Raw genomic sequence first — 14,461 nt, 5'->3', positions numbered from 1 at the left:
TGTCATGGATTTCGCTGTAGAAAGAGTTCTGTTCCACTCAGAGACATAATTCAAACGGCTATAGAAACTAGATAGTGTTTTCTATCCAATAATAACAATAATATGCATATTGTACGAGCAAGAATTGAGTACTAGGCAGTTTAATCTGTAGAGACAATTATGCTAATTTGAAACAGCACCCCCTATAGTTGCAAGAAGTTAATGCAGGGAAACAAATCAGTTTTTCTATCTGAATGTTAAATGTGCAACAAGAAGGAAAACAATTCTAGACCACCTTTACTCCACACACAGAGATGTGTACAAAGCTCTCCCTTGCCCTCCATTTGTCAAATCTGACCAAACTCTATCCTCCCGATTCCTGCTTACAAGCAAAAATTAAAGCAGGAAGCACCAGTGACTCAGTCTATAAAAAGGTAGTCAGTTGAAGCAGATGAAACTAAACTACAGGACTGTTTTGCTAGCACAGTGTCACTTTAGTATGAAGGATCGTGAGACAGGCACAGGAATGCGTAATAGTTTTTTAAATTATACCCAAATTACAGTGTACTGTGTAAAGGCACAGGGATGAAGACCAAACAAACCCCATACAAAACACAGGGTAGAAACCCAAACAAAAGAGCGAGGAGTACCTCGAATAAATAACACAAATGCACAATGATTAACACATGGGACGAGACCTGTAATCAAAACCTGTAACAATAATCGAGCAGACAAAGGTAAACCAAGGGCACACTTATACAATAACTAATTACTGGGAATAGGGGCCAGGTGTGCGTAATGAAAGGGATCTGGAGGAATCTGTGACAGCACCAGCAGCGCAACGAAACCGGCCACAGGAACGCAGTTTCTGCAGCTGCCGAAGTTGCATCTTTGTTGGACGGGCCAGTTGCTGCTGCCGAAGTTGCGGCGGCATCGGCCCGAGCAGTAGTGGTGGCGTCGGACGGATCGGTTGTGGTGGCATCGGACGTGCCAGTTGCAGCTGCTGAAGTTACGTCGTCGGACGGACCGGTTGTGGCGATATCAGATGGCCCAGTTGCAGCTGCCGAAGTTGCGGCGGGGCCGGACGGACCAGTCGCAGCGTTGTCGGACAGGCCATTCCCGCTGTCTCCCACGGAAACATGCATGACAGAATCAGCTGTTCTGGACGACTGTGTGATCACGCTATCCGCAGCCGATGTGAGTAAGACATTTAAACAGGTCATCATTCACAAGGCCGCTGGACCAGACGGATTACCAGGACGTATAATCCGAGCATGCGCTGACCAATTGGCAAGTGTCTTCACTGACATTTTCAACCTCTCCCTGTCTGAGTCTGTAATACCAACATGTTTCAAACAGGCCACCATAGTCCCTGTGCCCAAGAAAACTAAGGTAACCTGCCTAAATGACTACCGACCCGTAGCACTCACGTCTGTAGCTAATGAAATGCTTTGAAAGGCTGGTCATGGCTCACATCAACACCATTATCCCAGAAACCCTAGACCCACTCCAATTTGCAATCTCTATTGTACTCAACACTGCCCTTTCCCACCTTGACAAAAGGAACACCTATGTGAGAATGCTATTCATTGACGACAGCTCAGCGTTCAACACCATAGTTCCCTCAAAGCTCATCACTAAGCTAAGGACCCTGGGACTAAACCTCCCTCTGCAACTGGATCCTGGACTTCCTGACGGGCCGCCCCCAGGTGGTAAGGGTAGATAACAACACATCCGCCATGCTGATCCTCAACACGGGGGCCCCTCAGGGGTGCGTGCTCTGTCCCTCATGTACTCCCTGTTCACTCATGACTGCACGGCCAGGCACAACTCCAAGGAAATGAGGACCGAGCACGCCTCTATTCTCATCGTCTGGGCTGTAGTGGAGCAGGTTGATAGCTTCAAGTTGCTTGGCGTCCACATCACCAACAAACTAATATGGTCCAAGCACACCAAGACAGTCGTAAAGAGGAAACAACAACCTATTCCCCCAAAGGAGACTGAAAAGATTTGGCATGGGCCTCCGACCGCAAGGCCCAGTACATCACTGGGGCCAAGCTTCCTGCCATCCAGGACCTCTATACCAGGCGGTGTGAGAGGAAGGCCCTAAAAATTGTCAAAGACTCCAGCCACACTAGTCATAGACTGTTCTCTCTGCTACCGCATAGCAAGCGGTACGGGAGCGCCAACTCTCGGTCCAAGAGGCTTCTATGCAGCTTCTAACACTCCTGAACAGCTAATCAAATGGCTACCCAGACTATTTGCATCGCCACCCCCCCCCCCCCGCCCCTATGTAAAGGACCTGTAAAAATAAAGAAAAACCCTTCCCTTGAATGAGTAGGTAAGTCCAAACTTATGACTGGTACTGTACATATCCTTGAACTTTTTAATACACTACATGACCAACATGCTCGTCGAGCATCTCATTCCAAGATCATGGGCATTAATTTCCCTTTGCTGCTATGACAGCCTCCACTCTTCTGGGAAGGCTTTCCACTAGATGTTGGAACATTGCTTTCATTCAGCCACAAGAGCATTAGTGAGGTCGGGCATGGATGTTGGGTGATTAGGCCTTGCTCGCAGTAATCTTTCCGATTCATCCCAAAGGTCTTCGATGGTGTTGAAGTCCGGACTCTTTGCAGGCCAGTCAAGATCCTCCACACCGATTTCGACAAACCATTTCTGTATGGACCTTGCTTTGTGCAAGGGGGCATTGTCATGCTGAAACAGGAAAGGTCCTTCCCCAAACTGTTGCCACAAAGTTGGAAGGACAGAATTCACTGGAACAAAGGGGCCTAGCCCAAAACATGAAAAACAGCCCCAGACCATCATTCTTCCTTCACCAAACTTTAAAGTTGGCATTATACATTCGGGCAGGTAGCGTTCTCCTGGCATCCGCCAAACCCAGATTCATCTGTCGGACTGCCAGATGGTGAAGCATGAATCATCACTTCAGAGAACGGTGGCAAGCTTTACACCACTCCAGTCGAAGCTTGGCGTTGCGCATGGTGAGGCTGTACAGCCATGGAAACCCATTTTTAATGAAGCTCCAGACGAACAGTTCTTGTGCTAACGTTGCTTCCAGAAGCAGTTTAGAACTCGGTAGTGAGTGTTGCAACCGAGGACAGGCGATTTTTAAACGCTACGCGCTTCAGCACTCGGCGGTCCCGTTCGGTGAACTTGTGTGACCTAGACGTTTCCACTTCACAATAACAGCACTTACAGTTGACCGAGGCAGCTCTAGCAGGGCAGAAATTTGATGAACTGACTTGTTGGAAAGGTGGCATCCTATGACGGTGCCACGTTGAAAGTCACTGAGCTTTTCAGTACGGGCCATTCTACTGCAAATGTTTGTCTATGGAGATTGCATGGCTGTGTGCTCGATTTGATACACCTGTCAGCAGCGGGTGTGGCTTAAATATCCGAATCCACTAATTTGAAGGGGTGTCCACCTACTTTTGGTCATGTAATGTATAAAGAAAAAATAGACATAACTATCCCTTTTCTCTCCAGAGCTGTGGTGAGTTGACTGTCCTTGTCTGTCTGTCTGTCCCCTGCCATCATCTGTGGTACACTGAGCCTGTCATTAGGGCTGGGTCATCGAGAGGAGAGGCTGTGTCTGTGTGTGTGTGTGTGTGTGTGTGTGTGTGTGTGTGTGTGTGTGTGTGTGTGTGTGTGTGTGTGTGTGTGTGTGTGTGTGTGTGTGTGTGTGTGTGTGTGTGTGTGTGTGTGTGTGTGTGTGTGTGTGTGTGTGTGTGTGTGTGTGTGTGTGTGTGTGTGTGTGTGTGTGCTCCGTTCTGCGTGAGAACAGTCCTCCTGTTTGTACCGCAATGGCTTCTCATACGATGAGTACATGACATCTCACACCATTGGAATCTCTGGAGCATCTCTGGAGCATTACGGTCAGAACCCACACCTTAAAATACATCTGATGAGTCCAAACAGACCAGTCCCAAACGCGATCATAACACCCTGAGGTCTAGTGACTCAGCACTCCTCATCCACCTCATCATCAGGGCCGAATCCAGACTGTGAGTTTTAGTGAGGTCCGGAAGGATAAACAAAAAATTGCAAATTTACTGCGTTTCTATACAATTCTACATCTTTTAAATGCTATTTGGAGAACAGCAAAAACAAGCAAACATCACCTACAAACACATAGCCTATTAGCTATACAATTGTAATGTTTACCTCTGAAAGGGGGGAAATATGAGAAATTATACATTTTTAGAACAGTATTGTTTGCATTTTGATTGCATTTTAATGTAGGCCTATCGGGAAGATAAGCCATGTGGAGATGTTCATATTGAAACGTATATATTTTTAAAGTTCCCTTCATAACATTAGCGCAGATTTTATCACGGGACCTCACATGGGGCCCGACCCCATGTTTGTGAACCACTGACCTCTCTCTCTCTCTCCTCTGCTTCCTCCTGCATGCATTGCAGCCTGCTTCAGCCTCAACACTGAGCGCCACATCACTGTAGCCTACACAGTAGCCTACTCTCTGTAAAGCAAAGTTATTATGAGAATGCTCCATTTAACGTTAGCTTCCTACTTTATCCGTCTAGCTGGCTAAGTAATACTAGCCAGAGCCCTTCAATGTTACGTGATTAAAAGTCTCTGCAGGCAGCTAGTCACCTGACTGACATATCTTTAAGCAACTATTTCCTGCCAGTTATGCACTCATTCTCGGAGAGGCAGGCTGAAGTTACGGGATGGTGGTTAATGTGCTGCTAAATTCGGGAGACACAGGCGAACAAAATGCACAAACAGTCTCTAGTCATAATTAGATGTTCATCCATGTTTCTCAAACGCAACATTTAGAAGTTGCAAATGTCAAATTTCAAAGTGTTTCAGTTTAGGAATTAACTCCAAATTTTATATCCTGGTTAGGTCCCACACTAAGACATTGCAGCATTTCCTGGATAGGTCCCACATGGGTAGGTCCCACACTAAGACATTGCAGCATATCCTGGGTAGGTCCCACACTAAGACATTGTAGCACATCCTCTGGATAGGTCCCACACTAAGATATTGCAGCATATCCTGGGTAGGTCCCACACTAAGACATTGTAGCACATCCTCTGGATAGGTCCCACACTAAGATATTGCAGCATATTCTGGATAGAGAATCATGAACAGTGGTTTGTTCAGCCAGGTCACTAGTGATACGTCAGTATTCGACGTCCATCCATGTCTGATGATGTCGGGAGATGACATGGAAACCAGCCACTAGGGGCAACAGTGAGCGCTTTTACGTTCAAGCATGTTTAATTTTTGCTAGGGTGTCGTGGACAGGAAAGGCGGATGGGCATAAGCCTCTGATTCCAAAGTCGCCAAAGCGAGGGAGACAGATGTGGGAATGTCGTGAGTTCAAATCCAGCGATAGAGTTGTTTTTGAGGTTTTAAGCCTATCCCAAACCTTAATCCTTACCTTAACTATTCGGAGGTAAAGCCTGACGTTAAGATTTCGGAATGAATGCCTAAACTAACCCTAACCTTAAAAATATGAGGATATGCTGCAATGTCTTAGTGTGGGACCGATACAGGATACGCTGCAATGTCTCAATTTGTTTACTCAGTCAAAAGTTTGGACACACCTATTCATTCAAGGGTTTTTCTTTATTTTTACTATTTTCTACATTGTAGAATAATATTGAAGACATCTAAACTATGAAATAACACATATGAAATAATGTAGTAATCAAAAAAGTGTTAAACAAATCAAAATATATTGTAGATTTTAGATTCTTCAAAGTAGCCACCCTTTGCCTTGATGACAGCTTTGCACACTCTTGGCATTCTCTCAACCAACTTCACCTGAAATGCTTTTCCAACAGTCTTGAAGGAGTTTGCACATTGGCTGAGCACTTGTTGGCTACTTTTCCTTCACTCTGCAGTCCAACTCATCCCAAACCATCTCAATTGGGTTGAGGTTCGGGTGATTGTGGAGGCCAGGTCATCTGATGTAGCACTCCATCATGCTCCTTCTTGGTCAAATAGTCCTTACACAGCCAATGACCCAAGGTGTCTTGGGTCATTGTTCTGTTGAAAAACAAATGATAGTCCTACTAAGCGCAAACCAGATGGAATAGCGTATCGCGGAAGAATGCTATGGTAGCCATGCTGGTTAAGTATGTCTTAAATTCTAAATAAATCACAGACAGTGTCACCAGAAAAGCACCCCCACACCATCACACCTCCTCCTCCATGCTTCACCATGGGAACCACACATGTGGAGATCATCCGTTCACCTACGGTGTGTCTCACAAAGACACTGCGGTTGGAAGCAAAAATCTCAAATTTGTACCCATCAGACCAAAGGACAGATTTCCACTGGTCTAATATCCATTTCTCGTGTTTCTCGGCCCATTCTTCTTATTTGTGTACTTTAGTAGTGGTTTCTTTGCAGAAATCCGACTATGAAGGCCTGATTCCCGCAGTCTCCTCTAAACAGTTGATGTTGAGATATGTCTGTTACTGGAAAGCTGTGAAGCATTTATTTGGGCTGCAACTTCTGAGGCTGGTAACTCTAATGAACTTATCCTCTGCAGCAAAGGTAACTCTGGGTCTTCCTTTCCTATGGCGGTCCTCATGAGAGCCAGTTTCATCATTGTGCTTGATGGTTTTTGCGACTGTACTTGAAGAAACTTTCAAGCTCCTGAAATGTTCTGCATTGACTGACCTTCATGTCTTAAAGTAATGGACTGTCGTTTCCCTTTGCTTATTTTTTCTTGCCATAATATGGACTTGGTCTTTTATCAAATAGGGCTATCTTCTGTATACAACCCCTACCTTGTCACAACACAACTGATTGACTCAAACGTATTAAGAACATTTATTCCACAAATTAACTTGTAACAAGGCACACATGTTCTACTCCTTAGCAAATTAAAATCTAATTTGATTTGATTTTAATCAAAACGCATTCCAGGTGACAACCTCATGAAGCTGGTTGAGAGAATGCCAAGAGTGTGCAAAGCTGTCATCAAGGCAAAGGGTGGCTACTTTGAAGAATCTCACTTTTTTGGTTACTACATGATTCCATTTGTGTTATTTCATAGTTTTGATGTCTTCACTCGTATTCTACAATGTAGAAAATAGTAAAAAATAAAGAAAAACCCTTGAATGAGTAGGCGTGTCCAAACTTTTGACTGGTACTGTATATTCCTCAATAAGCTGACAGTTTCCACAATGGAAATTTGTCCTGTCAATATTATCCTGGAACTGTGCAAAACAGGAGCAGCTCCTATATGGGATGAAACAATTACTGTAGTCTCTGAAGGTGTAGCCTCAAATCTGGAAAAAGTCAGTTTTCCTGTGTGGTGGTGGGGGGGGGGGGGACGGACTAGAATCCACACAAATAAAATAGGTTGGCGAGGAATCAGCTAAAAGTCTGTCAATCCACATAGTGTGATAGTTAGTTCGATTGAATCACACAGTTATAGGCAGCAAGCCAGAACCAACCACTGACTAGAAAGCAGCGAGCACTAGGACCGAAGGTAAACACTACCTAGGCACAAAACCTGCCAGCTTAACAACAGCAAGGAGAGAGCGGTGACTTACTCAATACAATGAAATGCTAGGCCCTATCGAAACAGCAATGCAACGGAGACCGTGTTACAAGTATGATAGCCAGGAGAGAAGCACCTTGGAGGGAAGGTAGTTTCCAGTACAAGCCTGTGGAAGCTGGGAGGGAGGCAAGCACCACACCTGGCCACGGAAGTAAAAAAAAAAAAAGTTAATCCAAGTGGGGTTCAAGTTAGGCAGTAGTCCAAAGACATCCAACGAGCAATGTCAAGTGGAAGGCTACACAGAAATATTTGTAATAATATACAGTATGTGTTGACTATACAGAAGTACATAGCAATAATATACAGTATGTCTTGGTTATACAGATATATAGCGTCAGAATATACACTATGTCTTGGCTATACAGAAATACAAAGTCTTCTAAGTCTTCAGCCTAAAAACAGGTGCTCTTGGGGACGAAGAAGGACAGCCTCACTGAGAAAGAAAGAGAGGAGGAGAGAGATGGAGTGGTATCCTTTGAATATTATGCCGTCAATTGGCAAGACTTCACACGCGGCACAGTTAACCATGTCTAGACTAGAGTTTCTAAGCCCTTCTGTTTTAACAATGACAGACTATATAAAACACACTGATGGAGGAAAAGAGAAGCACCATGTATTGCATATTACATGGCTACGTCTCTTCTTGTTTTCCTACAACCTATTATGGTATAGCTCTTCTACGTTGCAGATGAATACGGCATTCTCTCTCCATCTCTCTCTCTCTCTCTCTCTCCCTCTCTCCCTCCCTCGCTCCCAGTGGAGCCAGAGAGTCTGATATTTTTTTATGGATAATTTCTAAACTCAGAGCCTCAGAGATCAAGGCCCAGACGCAGGGCGTCGTCTCTCACGTCTGATAGCCGGCCTGTAGAAAAGACAGGCTACGTCCCAAATGGCGGCACCCTATTCCCTTCATAGTTCCCTTTATAGCTCACAGAGCTCCTGCTCAAAAGTAGTGCACTATATAGGGAATAAGGTCCCATTTGGAATGCACGCTCACCCTCTCTTAGCCAAGGCATTCGAAACCCAGTGTAGTCGTTGTGTTGTGTTGTGTTGTTAGGACTTGAACACCCCCCTATCAACAGCTATAGTCAACACTGTACAGAATCTGAACGTCTGACAGTTGTGGTTGCATGCGGATCCTGAGGGAGGGCTAAGTCCATATAATTTCTTATACACAGCTTCCTCTTCTCTCACGATATGGTGCAGAGTAGAATAGAATACTGTAGCACTTCATTGTCCCTTCTGAAATATACATTCGGAATTAGATTTTCACATGACCCATCAGGGCCCAGTTCTGTACAGTACAGTAGTTGGCCTTAAACCCTTTCACTCTCTGAAGATATAGACATATCCACACCAGTGGCGGTCGGTACCATTTAGGAGCAATGCCTTATTTCTATTACATCATATTGGATGACTGTCATTCATATTCCATTCAACCAGCTCAATGTAACATTGATAGGTTCAAGCTACTACATGATACTAATAATTTCCTTATACCCATCATGAGGTTGCTACAAACTAGCCTATGAATGAAAGTTTACAATATTGGTGCACAGGTCGAGAGAATTTTGGGTAAGCAAGTTGACAGACAGTGACACATTCAATACTGCCTTGCACACTCTTGCCTGCATCTAGCTGATCTAGGGTGCAATCATTAGTCCAATAGTCACAAATGAGAGTTTTGTATTGGAAAAAATTCAGGTATGTTTATCACTGTTTCGTTCCATTTGCTTCTGTTTAAGAAAAGTTTTTCAACAGAATCTGTGCAATGAATACACCCCTGATCACATGCAAACACAGTTAACTTTCATAGCAGCCACATACAAAAATTGTGTTGTATATATAATTATTTATCGTATATATCTACGCGTTCTCCTCCTCTCACCTTAACCTTTCACTTGTAGACTTCAGTGCACAACACATCAGCTGTCTGTGACCAGGGGGAAAAACCTTTCCAAGCCAAACCTTCATATCATGACCGCTAACCGCTACATACATAGCCTACATCGTGGTCATGTCATAGTCAATATAGCTACTAGAACTAACGCATTAGAAAACCCGCTACAATCATGCAGTACAGTATACAGTCAATAGCAAGCAGTTTAGCAGTTACACAGGCGGGCCCTAGTGGCAATAAATTTAGTAAAACCAAAAGCTTACCTTGACTTGGAAGAGTTCCAGTGTTGGATAGCCATAGCCAGCTAGCTAACATAGCATCCCTCTCTGTTTGAGCCGTGTGTTTGATTAGGCTAAACTAGCTGAAAGTGAAAAAAAGATACTACGAAATATAGCTAGCTCTCTCTCTCTGTCTCTCTCTCTCTCTGTCTCTCTCTCTCTCTCTCTCTTGGTTGTCCTTCATTTTGGAATAAATTAATTTGTTCAAAACTGTTCAACTATTGTCTTTCTTTCTCTTTGAGTCAACTACTCACCACATTTTATGCACTGCAGTAGCTTTCAGTACTAGATTCATTCTCCGATCCTTTGATTGGGTGGACAACATGTCAGTTCATGCTACAAGAGCTCTGATAAGTTGGAGGACGTCCTCCGGAAGTTATCATATTTACTGTGTAAGTCTATGGAAGGGGTCAGAACCATGAGCCTCCTAGGTTTTGTATTGAAGTCATTGTACCCAGAGGAGGACAGAAGCTAGCTGTCCTCTGTCTACACCATGGTGTTACCCTACAGAGTACTGTTGAGGCTACTGTAGACCTTCTTTGCAAAACAGTGTGTTTTAATACATCATTTGGTGACATTAATATATTTATGATAGTTTTATCTAAAAAGGATAAAAAGGATACTTATTTTGATGAAATTGACTGAGTAGGATGGTCCTCCCCTTCCTCCTCTGAGGAGCCTCCACTGAATTCCACACATCACACACCAGATGCAGACTGTTTCTCACAGTAATGTAAGTATCTGCCACACATACTCACTAGTATACTATTTAGAATGCATGGCTTATTACTAAGTGATATGCTAGTTTGGTCACTGTAATGTCTGAACCATCAGAAAACTAACCAGTCAGTTACCATATTCACACACAGCCCCAAGCCACAGGGTTCCCACCCTTCACTACTCACCACCTCTCCAGAGTTTCCACCCCTATCCTCCACAGGGTTCCCACCCTTCACTGCTCACCACCTCTCCAGAGTTTCCACCCCTATCCTCCACAGGGTTCCCACCCTTCACTGCTCACCACCTCTCCAGAGTTTCCACCCCTATCCTCCACAGGGTTCCCCGCCTTCCTTCCCTCGCTAGAACTGGGCTGTGAAATCCCTGGTCGCCTGGCTGATGATGGGTTGAGGCTGGGCTGTGGCTTCCCGGGAGCGTCTGGAATGGTCCTCCTCTCCTCGTGGTGTTCCACAGGGCTTGATGACGGAGAGGAGCGGGAAGAGGATGGACACGTCACTGTCTGGCTAAATGGAGGAAGTAAAGTTTCTCAGCCCTCCCTTTGGAGTCTGTTCTACATATTTGCCCTATTCCAGTACTAGCTCACCAGATTCAGCTCCTTCAAGGGCTTGATGATTACTTAGATGATTGATGATTAGTTGAATCAGGTGTGCCAGAGCTGAAATTGACCAAATGTGTGGAATTGATCGGGGGAACCAAAGTCAACCAGGGATAACCAGAAAAGTGGAGAATGAGAGATCTCATGGGATGGGTGCCTCCCTGGCATCGGGAGGGTTAATCCACTCACCATCGCTCCAGCCCCTCTTACTCGCCCTGACAACCAACACACACACAAACACACACCCTCCTAACAGGCCTGGCGTATCACCAACTCTGGTGGGTAATTGATTCTCTCCGTGCCATTAGTCTTTCAGACAGAGATGCGCCAACGAGAGGGGGTGCTGTCATTTAGAGGTTGGCAACATGCCCAGCTACACACACCAATACACACACCAATACACACACCAATACACACACACACACACACACACACACACACACACACACACACACACACACACACACACACACACACACACACACACACACACACACACACACACACACACACACACACACACACACACACACACACACACACACACACTGTAATGTCAGCCAGCCGTCAAGGTCTGTTAAAGCTAGAACAGTATACAGTATAAATGGTGCAGTGCTGATTGTATATACACTGAAATCAAAGCGATTACATGGATACAGAAACAGTGGTTAAAATATGTACATCTTTTGACATGCTGTAGTTGTAGATTACATTAGCCTGTGTTGTGTGTTTGTGAGGTTATTGTGGTCATGGTAAGACAGCATTCCACCCTTCAAAGGAACCACACGGACAGAACACACAGACACGTAATACAAGCATGCATGCACACACACACTCACACAGAGTAGAGAGAAATCCCCAGACAAAGAGCTCCTCTTTATCTCATTATCACTAACAAGAGCTCTGCTCCTGTCTTCTAGCCTGTCTACAGTCTTCTCCCTGTCTGTCTCCCTGTCTCCCTGTCTCCCTGTCTCCCTGTCTCCTTGTCTCTCTGTCTCCCTGTCTGTCTCCCTGTCTGTCTCCCTGTCTGTCTCCCTGTCTCCCTGTCTCTCTGTCTCCCTGTCTGTCTCCCTGTCTGTCTCCCTGTCTCCCTGTCTGTCTGTCTGTCTGTCTGTCTGTTTGTCTGTCTTTCTACTACAGTAATCTGATGCCACAGTTTACAGTCTGAGAAGGAGGACTCACCTCCGTCAGACATCGCTCTCATCTTCACCGTCATACAGAGCACATGCCCCTTTGTCCTTCAGGGTGGTGGAATAATATTTTTGTTGTTGTTCTGAACCCACTGCCCACAAGTCGTCGTTAAATTCCCTGGCTTATTAAGGGAATGGTAGGCTACATACAGTAAAGTAACAAAGGGTATTGTAATTGTCGGCTAGATTATTTCTCACAATATTCTATTAATTTGCACTCATCACTGGCTTATTTAGGGATAGTGTAGAGCAACCAGTTGCGGTAAAAGGGTAAAATCACCGGGGAAGCCAGGCCAGTAAAAAAAAAAGAGATTTTACATCTTTGTGTACACACTTTTAGTTTTTGTTGTTCTAGCCTACCTGGCCAAAATGATTGCTCGCTAGCCTAACTTCCTTTCTTGGGCAATGATGAGCCAGCTAGTTAACATTAATCTACTACATCTAGCTACATGTTGAACCAAAATGGCGCCTGAAGAAATGGCAGCAGTTTTACGGGCGCCCAACCAATTGTGCTATTATGTGGGGTTTTTTGCGTTATTTGTAACTTATTTTGTACATAACGTTTCTGCAACCGTATCTTACGGCAAAAATAGCTTTTGGATATCAGGTAAAATACACCGGCTCCGACGCTCGTCTTATGTGGCAGGGCTTGCAAACTATTACAGACTACAAAGGGAAGCACAGCCGTGAGCTGCCCAGTGACACGAGCCTACCAGAAGAGCTAAATAACTTCTATGCTCGCTTCGAGGCAAGCAACACTGAGGCATGCATGAGAGCACCAGCTGTTCCGGACGACTGTGTGATCACGCTCTCCGTAGCCGACATGAGTAAGACCTTTAACCTCTCTTGGGTAGGGGGCAGTATTCTCACATCCGGATGAAAAGCATGCCCAAAGCAAACTGCCTGTTACTCAGGCCCAGAAGCTAGGATATGCATATAATTGGTAGATTTGGATAGAAAACACTCTACAGTTTCTGAAACTGTTAAAATAATGTCTGTGAGTATTACAGAACTAATATGGCAGGCAAAGCCCCGAGGACAAACCATCCCCCCCAAAAAAATTCAGCCTACCACTGTTTCCAATGGCTTTCATGTTTATTATGAGGCGAAGTCCTCCCAGATTGCAGTTCCTAGGGCTTCCACTAGATGTCAACAGTCTTTAGAAAGAGTTTCAGGCTGGTTTTTGTAAAAATGAGCTAGAAGTTGTAGTTTTCTAGGTGGCTCCCATTTTGGCTGTAGTGTTTCCATGCGCGTGGATGATAGCACGTTCTTTGTTATTTATCTCCGGTAACCAACATATTATTCTCCGTCTTAAATTTGATCGTTTATTTACGTATTAGCGTAGCTGAGGTTTGATTAGAAACGTTGTTTGACTTGTTTGGATAAGTTTATTGGTAACGTTTGGGATTCATTTTGTATGCATTTTGAAGGAGGTAAACCGGTGGATTATTGACTGAAGCGTGCCAGCTAAACTTAGTTTTTATGGATATAAAGAAGGACTTAATCGAACAAAAGGACCATTTGTGATGGAACTGGGACCTTTTGGAGTGCCAACAGAAGAAGACATAAGGCATTTATTATATTGCTATTTCGGACTTTCGTGTCGCACCTGCCTGGTTGAAAAAAAATGTCATGCTTTTGTATGCGGGGCGCTGTCCTCAGATAATTGCATGGTGTGCTTTCGCCGTAACGCCGTTTTGAAATCTGACACAGCGGCTGGATTAACAAGAAGTTAAGATTTATTTTGATGTATAATACTTGTATTTTCATGAATGTTATATATTTATATTTCTGTCATTAGAATTTCGCACTCTGCAATTTCACCGGATGTTGGCCAGGTGGGACGCTACCATCCCACCTGCCCGTAAGAAGTTAAACAGGTCAACATTCACAAGGCTGAGGTGCCAGACGGATTACCAGGACGTGTGCTCCAGGCATGTGCTGACCAACTGGCAGGTGTCTTCACTGACATTTTTATTCTGTCAATGAACTTTGGCTTCTGATGTAAAGTGATTGGTAAGAAGCCAAATCCAAACTGTCTTCCCTTGACACTTTTATTTGGTACTCCAGGACCATTCTAAGCTGAGGCCACTCAGTTTAGCTAAAAGCTGATTGGCTATTATTATATACTTTTTATCAAAACAGGCCAAATGCTCACTGGCTTCCCTTGCATTCAATGCTACAGTCAACAACAATGTTATACT

The sequence above is a fragment of the Salvelinus fontinalis genome, chromosome 32 (genome assembly GCF_029448725.1).
Source record: "Salvelinus fontinalis isolate EN_2023a chromosome 32, ASM2944872v1, whole genome shotgun sequence".
Lineage (NCBI taxonomy): Eukaryota > Metazoa > Chordata > Actinopteri > Salmoniformes > Salmonidae > Salvelinus > Salvelinus fontinalis.
The sequence above is the reverse complement of the archived record's forward strand: the minus strand, read 5'-3'. Positions refer to the sequence as shown.